The 18,169-nt window shown below is 40.4% G+C and overlaps 1 protein-coding gene across 1 annotated transcript in view; it reads left to right on the top strand.

The window, feature by feature from the left end:
* nlrx1 (NLR family member X1) overlaps positions 1–18,169 on the top strand; it is a gene marked incomplete in the record, with an annotated part of 121,738 nt that overhangs the window by 14,954 nt on the left and 88,615 nt on the right. The window contains 1 exon segment of the mRNA XM_036133296.1: positions 12,944–13,087.

The raw sequence follows: 18,169 nt of genomic DNA, 5'->3' as shown, positions 1-18,169 counted from the left end.
TTTTATATAAATGTCTTCCTTTTTCTTCTAAATTCCATCTCTCCTGCCATATATTATTTATTTTATCTTTAATAATTACTTTTATTTCTTTTCTACTTAGCGGGACATCATATTCAATTTCTCTTGCCTTAACTGCTTCTTTAGCTAATTTATCTACTTTTTCATTTCCTAAAATTCCTTTATGTGCTGGAACCCATGTAAATCGAATACTTATTTTTTGTTGCTTTATACCATATATTAAATAACTGACTTCATCTAGAAGATCTTGACGGCTTTCAGATTTTCCACTTTTAAAACTAGTCAGGCAAGACAATGAATCTGAACAGATAACTACATTTCTAGGCTTCACCTCCAGCACCCATTGTAATGCCATAATAATTGCCAACATCTCTGCTGAATAAATTGATAAATTATCTGTTGTTCTTCTTTTTATAGAATTTTTTTCTTTCAGAATATATACTGCTACTCCTGTTTTACCATTTTCCTGTTTTGATGCATCTGTATATATTTGTGTCATATTTTTATACCTTATAACTAAATACTGCTGCATAATTTGATACAAACCTCCACAGGACTGTTCTATTTTTTTGGTTTCTAAATTTACTGTTGACATTTCAAAAAAACCATGGAGCAATTTTAGATGTAATTACAGTATGCTATATTACTTATACCAGAATACTCTGCATAAATATTTCCTTCCCATCCAAAACTCCTTATGTGATGGCCATATTCCCAACATTCTCTGAATATCTGTTTAGTAGGGTGATTTTCCTCATGTCCTTATAAATTTAACCAGTAATGTATTGACAGTTTCATTCTCCTTAAGTCCAGTGGCATTACTCCAGTAATCACCTGAAGAGCAGGAATTAGAGATGTTCTAAAAGCACCACAACATATTCTAAGCGCTTTGGCTTGGATTCTATCTAAATCTAATAACAAAGAATTTGCAGCTGACTTATAAACGATACATCCATAGTCCAACACATATCGAATTAAAACATCATATATTCTTTTCAAAGATGTACTAGTTGCCCCCCAGTCATTCCCTGACAAACATCTCAAAATATTAATACCTTTTTTACATTTATCAATGATCTTCTGTATATGTATCTTAAATGAAAGTTTTTCATCAAACCATACGCCGAGGTACCTTACGATATTTACCTGTTTCAATTTATGCCCATATAATATAAGATCTACAGTTGGATTAACCCTTTTCCTTGAAAAACATATTACTTATGTCTTCTCAACAGACAAATGAAACCCCCATTTATGTGACCATATTTCAACCGTTTTAATTGCTGATTGCATTCTATTTTTTAAATCACTAATATTTCCTCCTCTCACCCATAATGCCCCATCATCTGCATATAATGCTTTACTAATTCTAAAATCTATATTATCAAAAATATCATTAATCATTATATTAAAAAGCAATGGACTACATACACTACCTTGAGGAGTTCCATTTTGTATAGCATAAATATTTGAATAATTTACCCCAACTCTTACTTCGATTGTTCTATTCTTTAAAAAATCCTTAATCGAATTAAACATTTTTCCTTTAATTCCCATTTTATCCATCTTAATTAATAAACCCTCCTTCCAAAGCATATCATACGCTTTTTCAATATCAAAATGTAGCTAAGAGCATTTATTTATTTACCTGAGCCTTTCTTATTTCATTTTCTAAACAAACAATTGGATCTACCGTTGTCCGTCCACTTCTAAAACCACTCTGATAAGGAGATAAAAGACCTCTTTTTTCTATTTCTTACATTAATCTCCTAGTTATCATACTCTCCATCAATTTACATAAATTAGAAGTAAGAGCTATGGGCCTATAACTAACTACTACTACTTCTTCTTCTCTTTTTTAATAGTGGTTGGCAAACAACTTTTAGGTGCATTACCACCACCTTCCAGATTGGAGTATGGATCAACCTTAATCTTATATTCTCCCCACAGAAAAAAAGTATGATGATTGTTAGAAAATGTTGATAATGAGAAAACATGGAGTTCTCACAAGTTGTGTAAAGTTGTAAAGTAATGCAATTTCAGGAAAACTTTTTCAAGTAACGGCAAAGTTATGAAAATTTAAATTTTGTTGCAGTTTTTGAGAAGTAATGAAAAAAGAGTGTAAGTAAAAAAAATAGTGGACATTGACACCCATACAATAGTTATTGTGTAGTTTGTATTGTCTGATCTAAACCTTTTAGTGCCACATGAGTTTTATTGTTAAAACTAAGAATCGTCTCCTTTATGAAAACATACTAGGCTTAAAACTGCTGCCAAGCAACTTGCATATGATGAACAATGAGAGTGAGAAAGAGATCTTTACATCATATAAAGATGATCTACCATCAGGATCAACATTCAGGCAGGAAGTGAAGTTGTGGCACACAAAGTGGTCATCATCAGTGGAAAAACCCAGCTCCCTCCCTGAAATTCTAAGGATAACAAATATGAAGTGCTACCCAAACATTTCTATGATTCGTCACCTTCTGTCAGTTATACCTTTTACAAGTGCTTCTGTGGAACGTGCTAACTCTGGCCTTAAAGCAGTGAAAACTTTGCTGAGGTCAACAATGGGACAGGAAAGGTTTGTGGCTTTGCTACTTATGTATGTCCACACGGACATTCATTTAGACATCAACAAAATCATACACACATTTGCCCAGAAGCATCCTAGAGGGTTGACATTCATAAACCCATTATCATCATCATCATAAAGTTGAAGGTGTTGTAGAAGAGAACAATATTCTTTGTCAAGTCTCACAGTTCTATTATAGGCTTATGGCTTAACTTCACCGTACATGTTCATTGGTTTAACTTACTTTAAAAAAAAAATTCTCAACATGGTTTATCTTGTTAAAATGTGTTAAAAAATCCTTTGTCACTTGAACTATACCAAACTGTTCTTAAGTCCTTGGGTCTTTCTAAGTATTTTTTTTCTTAATATAGTTTATATGGTTAAAATATATTGTTAAAATACATGTATATTTTTAAAACTCTTTTGTCACTTGAACCATACCAAACTGTTCTTTAGTCCTTGGGTCTTTTTATTTCATTTTCTGTATACATATCATTTCTGGAAATAAAGAAAATCTTTGTTTGATTAATTGTTGATAAGGATAATTTTTTCTTCAAACTACTTTTTAACCTTGTGCATGCTGTAAAAAGCACGAGATTTTGACTTAAAAACCCATTTTCAATTACAATAAGGTAATCATGCTAATTCCACTTATGTTCATCCATTAAAATTATTATCAATTAAAAAATCCTTAGATGAATAATTAGGGTAGTGTGAAAGAATAAAGATGGCATTCTTTGGTCGTTTAGCCTCACATTGTCTCGACCCCATGACCCTTGACCCCATGACCCTTAGGTGCGCACCCCCCTTTGAAAAATCTTGGATCCGCCCCTGGTTTGTTCATTTTCAAAGTGAGGAAAAGTGAACTGCGCTTGGCTTGAGGCTGTGAGCAGAGTACTGCGCGGCTGAAGTCAGAGCTGCAGGTGCCGCCTGAACGTCTGATAGCTCGTCTAATGCAGCTGTTAGCTGGTTAATGACAGGAGCTCGTTTACATGCGTAACTTTCCCGGATGTGATCAAAATGTGTTCAGATTAAAAGAAAAGTATTCCAAAAGTACCGTTTATATGGGATGAAAATCAAATAATCCAACCATGACGTGCGTTATTTACTCGCACCAAGCTTTATTCAAAATAAAAACTCTGACATTAGCAGAGTTGATGATTTCCATAAAACAATAGAAGTTTTGTACTTCTACAAAAAAAAAAAAAAAAAAAAAAGGCAAAGATGCATTGGTTCTGCTGCCGGTCCATTGTGTCGCAAAAAAATTTATTATATGCAGTAATTTAATTTAAAATTTCAAAAGGGTTTTATGGCTCCCAGTGTTTTCTTTACTGTGTGAAACGGGTCCAAATGGCTCTTTGAGTGGTAAAGGTTGCCGACCCCTGAGCTAGATGCTTCAATGTTTTCCAATAAGCTAGTTCGGCTTAGCCAAACTACACCGCACCTTCCCAAGATGGCAGCTATGACGTCACGTCACCTACGACCTTACATGATGCGTGAGGGGAGGTCCTGATGATGCAGTCGGCGCTTACACTAACGTGGGGCGGTGCTTCGGCTCAGAGAGGGAGCGTCTTGGCTAAAGAGTTTGAACAAACCATGAACTAAGTTTCAACACAAAGGGATTGAACCCGCTGATAAGAAAAGCAAAGATGGAACAAAGAGAGAGGAAAAAGTTGAAGAACGCGGCGGGGTCACTTATGAACCACAAAATCAACACAGCCCAAAATACCTTTACAAATGCATGCGCATACAAAGAAAAATATTCAACAGTTAAAAACAAACTCCGCCTTGGAGTAACAAGCATTAACCTGAAGTCCCTAACACCCGCCCAGGCACGCTACGGTCACCCTGTGGGTGAAAAGAAATAAAAAGAAGGGAAATCTTTCTTTACTCTGACGTTGATTCAGGAGTGAAGTCCCAGCTCCGGGTGTGCAAGAGCGTTCCGAGTCCGCGGATCTGGTTCCGCTCGGCGGTCGGTCCTTCAGTCCGCGAGGAAACGGGAGGAAAGTCCCTTCGTCTTTCTTCTGGGCTATCAGACGCTTTGTTCGGCCAAAAACAAAAGCGGAGTCCTCGTTCAATCACCTGGAGATGATGGCTCTCAATTTTGATCCGAGGGAATTCAAACGTACTTTTAGAGTCGACATCCTGCTATAATTAATGCAGGGATAAGTTTGCTTCAACAACCTTCGGTCCAGCGAAGTTATAGAGCACGTGGCGTGGGATTACCCCAATGAAGTGAAACAGCTGCTAGTGTCTTCTCAGGTTGGCGGTGTGCCAGGGAAGAAGACCGATTGCGAGGCGCAAACGAGTTTATCAACTTTGCCTAGCAACGTTATCGGTTGCTAGGGCGGCGGTCATTTTGGGCCGCATTGCATGATGGAAGTTGGTGGCCATTTTGACCACATTGCATCATGGGAAACGCAGTCCGTCATGTCCCGAATTACTGCAAGTTGTCACGTCTAAACTGGCATTACATTCGTCTCGCCTGGGTCGCTGTTTCTGCGACGCCTCGCTTCTGTTTCGTCTCACCTGGGTCGCTGTACTAAGACGCCTCGCTCCTGGTTCGTCTCGCCGGGATCGCTGTTCGTGATGCCCCGCCTCTGGTTCGTCTGGTTCCGGCGCTCTCAAAGGTTCCGGCGCTCTCAAGGTTTCTGCGCTTACAGAGGGTCCTGCACTCATGGGTTTTGACGTCTTCCCTGCGTCCACTTGGTTCCTGCGCCGACAAGGGATCCTGCGCTCCTGAGTTTCTGCGCCCGCGAGGTTCCTGCGCCCGATGGGTTCCAGCTTTTGTTTTGTTTTTGCCCGCAATCCGGATACCCCCCTCCACCCGCCCAGGCAAGGAGGTTATTGGTCGTCTGGAAGCCGACCTTGGGGGGGGTAATGTCATGATGCAGCCTGAAGGCTGCACACTGAACATTTCTCGCTCCGTCTCCAGTGCAGTCCTGATTAGGAACACCTGTCAGGCTGCAATCACCATGGACTCATTCCACCTGCTCACTCCACCATATAAATTCACCTCAGTTTGTCCATGGGTACCGGTTCGTCTCCAGTCCTCTGAACATCATGCCTGTCCTGTTCCTGCTTGTGTCCTGGTCCTGTTCCTGTCTGTTCCCGTCTGCCAGTTCCTGTACCCCTGCAACCACCGTCTGGTAAATGACTCTGGCTTTCATCATTCACTTCTTGCTGCTTCAATAAACTCTGGAAAGTAGCTCTCTGTGTGTGTGTGCTGTGTTCTGGGTTCATCCAAAACAAATCATGACACTCTTTTCTTCACCTTTTCTTTTTTTCTTCTTGTTCTTCCTTCTTCTCCTACTTTCCCATTGTAGTGTCCATATCATTTGAGATATTCCCCGCATGAATCATAATAAAACTATTCACATTCATAAATCAAATGGAGCACTATGGCAAAAGCAGTACTGCTCCACTTATGAAAGTAAAATCTGATGGGCTCTTTTTGGCATTAAGACAAAAATTCTTATTGCCACATTGTCAGACAGGACATTGAAAAAAATATATATATTTTTTTGAACAATGATAATGTATTTCCGGCCGCCAAATTATTTTGGGGAAATTACATTAATTAAACGTATTTTCTAAAGATTATTGTTTTTTTTTTTTGGTATAATTTGGCAAATCATTCTTTAAATTATTTGTATCTCAATGTTTTATCTAACTTGGAGCTGCACTGTGAATGGGTTGAACACATACCAATTGTTCTAAATTAGTTAAGCTAATTTGAGCTCATTCCAAATTGTTTAAGATACATTTTGGATCTCTAAATTTAAGATCAAATCATTAAATAATTTTTATGGTAATGGTTTTCAACCATTTTGTTTGTATTTTATTCATTTGTGTGACAGTTAATGTTTCTTTAATGTTCATTTTCCTTTGGAATTTTAGGTAGGTTTCACTAGCCTAGTAAAGAAGAGTTGTTGATATAAATATGTTTGACTTAAAGTTGAATTCTTTCGGTTAATGCATTCTTATATCTGAAGAGAACTTGTGACGTATTAATTCTATATGTGTGCAAAGTTTGCTGTTAAAAGAACGCCAGTGCTCAAATCATTCCTTTCAACTGTCCTTATTAGCTCTCCGCCTCTCTGCCTGTTTGGAAGCTTTTTTTCTCTGCTCTCTGCTCCCTGCTTGCTTGCATTTTCCTGCCTTGCTTGCATTTTCCTGCCTTTTACTTTTTATCTCCTTTTTATCTCTTAACCTAAACCACAGAAAGTTGGATTTAGTTATTTTATTTATTATCTATTACTTATTTTTTGATTTTGATTTTGAAAATATGCCTTCCTTCACCACAATGGACTTTGACAAGCTTTTACAGAAGATAGCTGTTATGGAACTGAAAATCTGTCGACTTGAAGTGAATTATGATGTAAACGCCGCGCATGGAAACGAAACAACCCTGCCTGTGATTCTGAATGGTGACCACCAGCCCAGTGACTCAGCGAACAAACAGTTCCCTGAGGAAAATGAGAATCCCTGGACCACTCTGGGTGCAAGACCAAAGGATCAACGAACCCCACACCAAGACAAAGAAAACTGGCCGAGACTACAGAGAGATGTCCCAAGACAAGTGAAACAACAGTGGGCTGTTCTCAAAACAAATGATAGGAGTAAACCTGCTGGAAATGCTGGAATTCCGTTACTAAACAGATTCGCTCCGCTCCAAAATGTGACCCAGGAGGACAAAAATCAGAGGTATGTCAACGATTTTCGTTCTAAAACATCAGAGAAAAGACATGCCACAGGGCCAAGGGCCCTGATATTATGCAATGGATCTATAAGGGGGATTAAACATTTCTGTAACAAGAAAAACACAGAGGTGTTGATTTATAACGACGGGAGCTGTAGCCTGGTGTCTGATGTTTTAGACATCCTTCCAAGGGTCTTGAAAGAACGCCCGACCCTGGAAAAACTAATTATACAAGCTGTAGCCCTGGGTGACACCTTCCAGAGAAAATCAGAAGTATTGAAAGAGGACTACATTCGTCTATTGAACTTAGTTGATGGCAAAAATCTCAAGGTGTTTCTCAGCGGCGCCCGTTACTTGTGGAGATGAGATTTTTTCCAGAATTCTGATGCTAAACAAATGGCTGAAAAAAACATGCAAACAACTGTAACCTTCATAGACAACTTTAACATCTTTTGGGAGAGGAGACATCTGTTCAGTGACAATGGTTTCTCTCTAAATAGGTCAGGTGCAAAACGGCTGATTTCAAACATCTTCTATTCTGTGAACCTTGCATCATCTGCTTTGTTCCAAAACAAAGTACATCCAGTGCCAAAAAAAATGAGAAGCCCAGTGCAGCCCGAACAAGCCAAGATAAAGATGGCCAGAAAGATGACACAGAAAGAGGCGTCGTCAGATCTACAGGAGGATTCATCCCAGATCTCAGCAGGACAAAGAGAGGACCAAGAACCTCCATCGTCACGAACACCGGTCCAGACTGGCCCAGCCTCCCCTTCTTCTCCACAAAGCCCAGAAGTTCCTTTTCTGGAATTTTCTCACAACATAAACAAAGTATTTAAGATTGGCCTACAGATGACATCCTCTCCACATAGCCATTCTGCTGTGAGTAAACCAGGATTTTCCAAAGGCCTCAGATCCCCCTCCTCTACGTATCACAGAACACTCTGGTACTGAGGAACTCCAAATTACTTCGCTATGATACAGATTGGGCCCTGGCCGCACGTTTATCAGGCATGACAGTTTCCAGAATCAGCTTGGGCCTTTTGCTGGAGATTATGTAATATTAGTGATAATACGTGGCAGAAATTTAATTCAATTCAATTTAACTTTATTTATATAGCGCCAAATCATGAAACATGTCATCTCAAGGCACTTTACAAAGTCAAGTTCAATCATATTATACAGATTGGGTCAGATTATACAGATTGGTCAAAAATGTCCTAGATAAGGAAACCAGTTGATTGCATCAAAGTCCAGACAAGCAGCATTCACTCCTGGGGAACCGTAGAGCCACAGGGAGAGTCGTCTGCATTGTACATGACTTTGCTGCAATCCCTCATACTGAGCAAGCATGAAGCGACAGTGGGAAGAAAAACTTCCCATTAACGGGAAGGAAAACCTCCGGCAGAACCGGGCTCAGTATGAACGGTCATCTGCCTCGACCGACTGGGGGTTACAGAAGACAGAGCAGAGACACAACAAGAGAGACAAAAAAGCACAGAAGCACACATTGATCCAGTAATCTGTTCTACATTAGATGGTAGTAGCGGGTGAGCCGTCTTCTCTTGATGATGTCACAGTTAACAGAACGCCAGACCAGGTGTACTACCTACTATGAAGATAAGAGAGAACAGAAAGTTAAAGCAGAAATGACAACACGTAATGCATAATAGAAGAACAGTAGAACTCTATAGAGTGAGAAAATTAGATCCTGATATCCTCCAGTAGCCTAAGCCTATAGCAGTAAAACTATAAAGGTAGCTCAGAGTAACATGAGCCACTCTAGGTATAAGTTTTGTCAAAAAGGAAAGTATTAAGATTAGTCTTAAAAGTAGACAGGGTGTCTGCCTCACAGACCAAAACCGGGAGTTGGTTCCACAGGAGAGGAGCCTGATAGCTAAAGGATCTGCCTCCCATTCTTCTTTTAGAGACTCTAGGTACCACCAGCAGACCTGCAGTCTGAGAGCGAAGTGCTCTGTTAGGAACATACGGGGTAATCAGAGCTCTGATATATGATGGAGCTTGATTATTAGGGGCTTTATACGTTAGAAGAAGAATTTTAAATTCTATTCTTGATTTAACAGGAAGCCAATGAAGGGAAGCTAAAATTGGAGAAATATGATCCCGCTTGTTGATTTTCATCAGAACTCTTGCTGCAGCATTTTGGATCAGCTGAAGGCTTTGAACTGCATTTTGTGGACTTCCTGATAGTAAAGAATTACAATAGTCCAGCCTTGAAGTAACAAATGCATGGACCAGTTTTTCAGCATCACTCCTGGACAGAATATTTCTAATTTTGGCGATATTCCTGAGGTGAAAAAAGGAAACTCTGGAAACCTGTTTAATATGGGAAATAAGAAAAACAAAAGGATAAACAGGAACAAATACTTAAAAGTCATAAACTGTCAGATGCAACCTGTCACAGAGACATCATCAACCACTAAGTCATATAAACTGGGTTTATTAAATATTAGATCTCTGTCAGGAAAATCCCTTTTAATTAATGACTTCATTATTGACAATCATCTTGATGTAATGTTTTTAACAGAAACATGGCTGCATGAATTTAGTGAAGCAGCTATACTGATGGAGTCAACACCTCCAAATTACAATTTCCTTTGTGAGAGCAGACAGCAAAGGAAAGATGGAGGAGTAGCAACATTATTTAATGATTCACTAAAGTGTAAAAAGGTGTTTTTGGGAAAATTCGACTCTTTTGAACATTTGGCTCTCCAGGTAAAGAGCCCGGTACGAACTATGTTTCTGAATGTGTACAGGCCTCCTAAGTCCACATCAAACTTTTTTAAGGATTTTAGTGACCTCCTGTCTGAGATATGTGTTGATTATGACTGTTTAATTATTGTGGGAGACTTCAACTTTCACGTTGACCACCCTGAAGACAGAAGTGCAAAAGAACTGTGTGACACACTTAGAAACTTTGGTTTAACTTAACATGTAAAACAGCCAACACACAAACAGGGACACATATTAGACTTAATCATCACTAAAGGTCTAAAGATTTCTAACGTCAATGTAAGTGATGTTGCCCTATCTGATCACTTTTCTGTTACCTTTGAAAGCATAATTACCAGTGACTCATTTAGCCAAAGGGACATCATGAGAAAACGCACCTTTAAGGACAATGCCACGGAAACTTTTATTCAAGCTTACTCTGCTACTTTAACCTTGGGCTGCTACTCAGTAAATGAGCTAGTAGATAACTTTCAGTCTAAAGTCTCAGACATCATTGACTGCATTGCTCCAGTTAAAGTGAAAGTTCTTTCCGGGAAGACAAAATCTCTTTGGAGAAATGCTCCAGCATTTAGAGGTGAAAAAGGGAATGTCGAAAAGCTGAACGCAGGTGGAGAAAGAACAGACTCCAGGTTCACTATGATATATATATATATATATATATATATATATATATATATATATATATATATATATATATAGAAAGACTTTACAGATATAACTTACAACTGAAAAATGCAAAGAAATCTTTTTTCTCTGAGATCATTAAGAAAAACATTAATAATGCTTGTGTCTTATTTTCCACAGTCGACAGGCTAACAAATCCTCCTGTGTCCGTGGCTTCCGAACTCCACTCCACCAGGGCCTGCAATGAATTTGCTAACTTCTTTACTGAGAAAATCCTAAAAATTAGAGGATCACTTTGTATTACCATATCAACACCAGAACCAATGCTGTTCTCCACTGGAACTACTTCTGACAAAATGTCTCATTTCAGCCAAATAAACTACAAAAGCTTAGAGCAGATCACTCAGCAGCTAAGTTCCTCCTCCTGCTGCCTTGATGTTCTACCCACAGCTTTCTTTAAAAAAGTTTTACCTGTCATAGCGTCTGATTTGACTCAGATAAAAAACACGTCCCTTCTGTCAGGTGTTTTCCCCCAGTCCCTAAAAATAGCAATTATCAAACCACTTCTGAAAAAGAACAACTTAGACAAACTTCTACTCCAGAAATATAGGCCCATCTCAAACCTCCCCTTTATCAGTAAGATTATTGAAAAAGCTGTATTTCAACAATTAAACACCTTCTTAACTACGACCAGCCGCTTTGACGTATTCCAGTCTGGCTTCCGTGCTCACCACAGTATAGAGACGGCCCTTATCAAGGTGTTTAATGACATCCATATAAATACAGACTGTGGAAGAAACACCGTGCTGGTTCTATTGGATCTCAGTGCAGCATTCGATACTGTTGATCATTCCATCCTGTTAGAACGCCTGGAGAACTGGGTCGGCTTCTCTGGTACAGCTCTCCACTGGTTTAAATCCTACTTAAAGGACAGGGACTTTTTTGTATCAGTATCACATGTGGGGTTCCCCAAGGGTCCATCCTGGGTCCCCTCCTCTTCAATATCTACATGCTCCCTCTAGCTCAGATAATAAAAAATAACAACATCAGCTACCATAACTATGCAGATGGCACACAGCTTTACATCACTATGTCACCAGGTGACTATGAACCAGTTCAGGCACTGAGTAAATGCCTAGAAGAAATCAATGCCTGGATGTGTCAAAACTTTCTTCAATTGAATAAAAACAAAACTGAAGTAATAATCTTTGGACCAATAGAGGAGAGATCAAAAGTTAGCACACAGCTTCAGTCACTTCAGCTAAAAACCATTGATCAGGCCCGAAATTTGGGTGTAGTGATGGACTCAGACCTGAACCTTCAAAAGCATCTAAAGACAATTACAAGGTCGGCTTTCTATCACCTGAGGAACATTTCCAGGATTAAAGGACTAATGTCTCAGAAGGATCTGGAAAAACTAATCTATGCGTTTATATTTAGTCGAATTGATTACTGCAACGGTGTTTTCACAGGCCTACCTAAAAAGTGGATCAGACAGCTGCAGCTGATCCAGAACGCTGCTGCCCGCGTCCTCCCTAAGACTAAGAAAGTAGAGCACATAACCCCAGTTCTAAAGTCATTACACTGGCTCCCTGTATCTCAGAGAATAGACTTTAAAATACTTCTGTTAGTCTATAAATCCCTAAATGGCTTAGCACCTAAATACATTACAGACTTGTTATCAGTGTATCAACCCTCCAGACCACTCAGGTCTTCTGGCTCCAGCCTTCTCTGCATACCTAGAACACGAGCCAAACACGGAGAAGCAGCATTTAGTTCCTATGCTCCACTTATCTGGAACAAACTTCCAGAAAACTGTAAAAGTGCGGAAAGCCTGAGTTCCTTTAAATCAAGATTAAAAACACATATATTTAAAATTGCCTTTGAATGTTCCAGTTAAACTGTTTTACTGTTTTTAATGTTCTTTTTTTTGTTTCTACATTCTATCCCTACTTGCTTTTATTCCTATATTTTAATCATGTAAAGCACTTTGCATTGTCTCTGTACTGAATTGTGCTATATAAATAAATTTGCCTTGCCTTGCCTTATATATTAAAATAATTCTAGACCTCCAATCCCTCTTTCACCTATTGTCCTAATCTCAAAGCCAAATCGGAATATTTTTACAGGACAATACCTGACATACGAGGGTTATTTCATTAAATATTAAATTACTTTATAGCTGTTTAATTGCATGTGTCTAAGGTGTATTTTGGGTGAAAATTTGTATTTTAACACACTTTTTACACAGACATGTTTTTCTCTCACTGTAGACCCCATAGAGATCCACAAGAGGAAGCTGCTGATGTGGTTTAACCACCTTCCTAAAGAGGAGGAACAGTTTGGATGTCTCTTTAGTTCAGAGACCATGCATGTTGCTCCGCTTATTATAGAGAGAAGAGATGAGGAGAGGGCGGGACTTCTCCAATCACCTTTCCAAACTCAGATCTCCTCTAGCCATTCTCTGACTGAAGAACAGCTTTTTGAGCCTACCAATACCTGGAGTGAAGGTCGTGGACTCAATGTGCTGCTGTATGGTGCTGTGGGGACTGGGAAGGCTACAATAGTTCGAAAGCTGGTGCTGGACTGGTGTAAAGGAACCACAATGACTCGGTTCAAGCTGCTTGTTCCTTTCTCATGTGAAGACCTCAACCAGCTCTCAAAGTGAGTCAAATATTTGCTTTTTGTTTAAATATGTACATTCTATCATCCATGATAATTCTAAATGCTTGGATAGAAGGTAATTAGACTTCTTATTTTATTTATTTGAAGCAATTCACCTCTAATTCAATAGGCATGTTCTGTTTTGTATAAGGGTGTATGCAACAGACGTACTAGTGTCTTGCAAAATTTATTATCCCTGATAGAATGTGTATCCCCTCCGTTAGGAGTGCGGAAGAGCGAATCCAGTTTGCTGCACCTCATTTCCAACCATCTAGATGTGGAACTAGTGATATCATACTTTTGTGAAAACGTTTGAGTGTCATTACTTCATTGTTCATATGATTATTTGAACATTCAGAGAACATTTGCTTAATATGAGGATAATCAAGTCTGTGTAAATTTGATTCATATCAACACATATCAACTGAATCAAATTTCTTTAGTATGTTGTATAACAAAAAGTAACTTTAAAAGTAGGGCTGGGCAACGATTAAAATATTTAATCGCGATTAATCGCACTGATTAATCGCGATTAATCGCGATTAATCGCATTGTATTTACAAACTCCAAGAATTAATTCAAAAGTAGTGTAAAGAGCACTTTTATTTGAATGTTCTGCTGCCATATGAACAAAAGTGTTGTAACATTTGTAGCACTTATCAGTAACACATATTTAGTGTAAAGCTCAACTTAAACATGTAAAACAAAAAATAGCAATAATAATAAATTAAAGCTTATTGCCACTGACAGGGAATTCTCTTTATGGGGAAAAAATCTACCAAAAACAGGCAATTTCTGAGGTAACAGCAGGGAGCAGCATTACCATTTTATGTTCAATACCAAAGTTTAACTTGGCAGTGGTTACAACTAACTTGTTTCTGTCATATTCCATGCTGGAAGAACTTTAAACTGAAATGCTTGCTAACTCGATATGCTTGCATGTTTATTTGACGTTAACACGTGTGTTTTTGTTGTTTTCTCGCGTGCAAATAGTGAATGGCAGGGGGAAAACAGGCAAAAATACATGGATACTTTGAAACGAGAAGCGACTTCACCGACGGCGTCGATGCAGACCCCCCCGCTCCGATCCGCACAAAACTTGTTCCGGCCGCCAACTCACCGCCTCGCCTCGCCTAAGCTCGCTCGCGGTACCTGCGGGAAACACCGCCTTCCGCATGTCAGCTTTGTTTTTTTCCGGCCAGCACCTTTCTTCCTCTTTGAATCTGAGGCTGGGCTGACAGCGAGGTTATTGGCGCATTATCGCCACCTACTGTTCTGATTCAAACCCCTACACCGCAGCAACAGACCTTCACAAAATAAAAGCATATGAGCAACATGCGTTAACGCGCGTTAAAGAAAATATCGCCGTTAATAGTCTAATGAGTTAACGCGAAATTAACGCGTTAACTTGCCCAGCCCTATTTAAAAGTAAAACAAAATTTTTTTTTGTTCTATTTTAAAAGAATTGTATTTTTGTACTATATCTGGAAATAAGTATAAAGCCATTTACTTGTTAAGATATGTCTCATGAGCTTGGTGTGTGAGTCTGTGTTTGTGTGGCTGTGTGAGTCCTGTCCACCACCTGAGGGTCACTGCTGGACGGTGTGGCTTATCTGCTACAGGTGACACACCTGTGTGCCATTCTAGTCATTATTTGCGGTATTTATAAGGAGCAACAGGGCTACCATTCTAAGCTTGATGAGCCCACTTAGAAGCATTAGGAAATACTGAAGACTTGACTCTAGCAACTGAGTATTGAGTATCATTATATATTTGTCTTTAACTACTAGTTCATTTACCTGCTTGCCCGCTATCCTAACCCTAACCCTGCCTTACCATCCAAGATCAGTTCCATCCACTTGCCTGCCTGTGATGTGTCTGCCTCAACAAGCTTTCACCCTGAGCCCAGATCTGGTTCCAATTGGTGGTTACTAAAGAACAACTCATCTTTGAAATAAGGAGCATAAATAACATTGAACCGATCTCTGTGTCATGCTTGACTTTTTCTGCCTGTGGGTCAGGAGAATCTCTCCAATCATGTCAGAATCATCAGGCCAGTCTGACAGAGCAGAACCATGAGCAGGAACTTCCTTTGAAGAACCACCCGTAGCCCCGCCAACAACAGCTTGCTTTCAAAACACTGCCTCACCCACCCCAGAACACTATATAGGTGAGAATGGCAAATGTGGGGTTTCCTATTGCAAAGTTCTCTTTTTTTTGCAAACCGCCCCAATCCTTCTGTGATGATGCCTTTAATCTCTTTCTTAATTGCCAAGTTTTAACAGGCTCTTGGACATGCTTAATCTGAGACAAAAGGCCCGTTTACACTACACTTTTTTAACCGAGCCGAGACCAGTCCGAACTCGGTAACCGAGATAACTCTTGTGTGTAAATGTTCAGCAGACTGAACTGAACCGCGCTAAACATAACCGGACCACGCTAACTGCAGACCAGTTCTTGAGCAGGTCTCGGACTGTTTTTTTTTTTTATCCTGGTTATCTGATAACGAAGAGCACATGAGCAGACTGCGTCATCCCCTTACAGTCAGCTGACTGTCCACGTTTTTTCCGGCGTGTCTGGCTGCAAGTCCCGATTCACACTCCATTCAGACAAATTTCAGACATTCATAAAAATACTAGCTTCCTTACAATGCCACACGATTTCCAGAGATGATTCTGCTTAGCAGTGTGATGAACCTCAGTGTCTGTTGTTGTTTCCTGTGTCTGTAAATCCTTATTAGACGTTTGTTTGTCTTATCCACGTCCCAAAAGCCGACTCTGTCTAACCATAACATCCTGAATGTTACGGGTGCCGCCATTTTGATTTGCTCGGTCCCGCCTTCAATCCCAGAGAGCAGCAGTACCGCAGATCGTCACTAGGAGGCGAGGAGCAACCAAGGAACCGGGATAGTGGTTGTGTGTAAACGGTCGTCTCGGCTTGGTTAACTGATCCAGGCTCAGACTGGGCTCGGCTCGATTAAAAAAGTGTAGTGTAAACGGGCCTAAAGGGACTCAGATCAGTGGCAGATTTTGCTATAGCTGCTTCATCAGTTTGGAATGTTTAAGCTCCTTTTCAATCATGCCTCATACAAAGTTAAAGGATGAAATAGTCTGCTGAGATGAGCCCCAGCATTGGTAGGAGCTCATTACCCTTGCCATCAGAATTGATAACAGACTGTGTAGACTGAGAGAAAAAAGACTAAAATCATCTTGTCCCACCACACAGCAATCCTTTGTCAGATAGCTCAATGTAAACCCTCCCGGAGATCCACCTCAGAAGGAACCAATGCAGGCTGATTCTTGAAGAGTGACAACACCACTTGTAGAGTGGGGTTGACTTGTATAGTGGTTGGGCAGGCCATTACATAACCACCTGCACATTTTTTTTTTTTTTTTTTGTGACCTGTCTGGCATTGTGGCACTGGGGAGCATCATGCTCTCCCAGGAAGCCAGCTCCCCTGCTGCCTCCAATAGGCACCACCTCCACTCTGATTAAAAGGGCGAGCCCGTCAGTACCTACATGAATACTGGAAGTCACTTTCAGAAAGAGTAATTCCCGGCTTGTCTTACCCAGCTCCCTGATAATTCTTCACAACCGTTAATATTGATATTAATTCATCAATAATCCACTATACTCCATGCTTTAATTGACTCAGGGTTTGAGCAAAACCTTTTTGATAATCAGCTGGTTGAACTACGCAATATTCATATTTCTCCCCTGCCTGCAGCAGTCAACGCTTTTGCATTACATGGTAAAGAATTACAACAACACATCAGACTGAACCTGTTGAACGTATAGTTTCTGGAAATCACAGAGACTAGTCAACACCAGTCATTGGTTATCACCCTTCATAATCCTTGTTTAAATGGAAAGATAGTCAAATTCAGAAATCCAGGAAAGAGAGTCCTGGATTTCCAGCTATTTGTCCCGATGCTTGCAGTTAGCTCATCTAATGCCCTTGAAGAACAGAGACAACATGTTAGACTGGCGTTCCAGGTGTTGTGCAATCATAACCTGACAACAGCCAGCTGTATGTATCGCTCCGCCTAGCTCCACTCACATACATCTGGGACACGGCTCATTGAAAATGATTTCCCCAACCAAATTTTTGGTCTGGCCAATCAGGACGCAGGGCGGGTGTTTCATGGATGTGACGTAGTGGAGAAGCCACCGTGAGATTCCAACAACAATGGCGGCTCGCATCGAGGAAGCAAGCGTTAGCATTGATGCTGCTATTTCCTCCGTGTTGTCCAATCTATCTGATATTGTTTCATTAAAAGAACATCAGAGAACGGCTCTGAAGGCTTTTGTTGGTGGAAACCATGTTTTCACCCTTCTCCCGACCGGATTTGGCAAGTTTTGTTTTCCGGGGCGCGTACGCGGACGCGCCCCGGAGCGGTTAGCGGTTAGCGCTAACCATATTGGGAGACCTTTAGTCCTCAACGCGGTCCGCCCGGGATGGACTCCGACCCGCGGCGCTTTGCCGCCTGTCTTCCCCCCTCTTCCTGTCAGCTCACTGTCAATAAAACGCGTGCCACTACAGTGTTTCCCGCATGGATTTGCTTATGCGAGGCGGAGCGGGGGGGGGGGGGGGGGGTGGACGACACGTTTTCCGCGGACCGGCTCGCGGAGCGGAGGGGGGGGGGTGGACGACACGTTTTCCGCGGCCGCCTCGCCAAGATAGCGCTGCGGGAAACCCTGCACTAGAGCCGCAAACACATAAAAAAAAAAAGGTTTTTTTTTCCGGCGTCGGTCTCATCAGCGTCACGGGTTAGCTTCGGTGTGACTGGTTGAAATAGCACGTTGATAAAGATGACAGACAAGTGGCTTATCCA

This window comes from Fundulus heteroclitus, unplaced genomic scaffold (assembly GCF_011125445.2).
Source record: "Fundulus heteroclitus isolate FHET01 unplaced genomic scaffold, MU-UCD_Fhet_4.1 scaffold_60, whole genome shotgun sequence".
NCBI classification, from domain to species: Eukaryota; Metazoa; Chordata; class Actinopteri; order Cyprinodontiformes; family Fundulidae; genus Fundulus; species Fundulus heteroclitus.
Note: the sequence above shows the minus strand (reverse complement) of the source record. Positions and strands in the feature narration are given on the sequence as shown.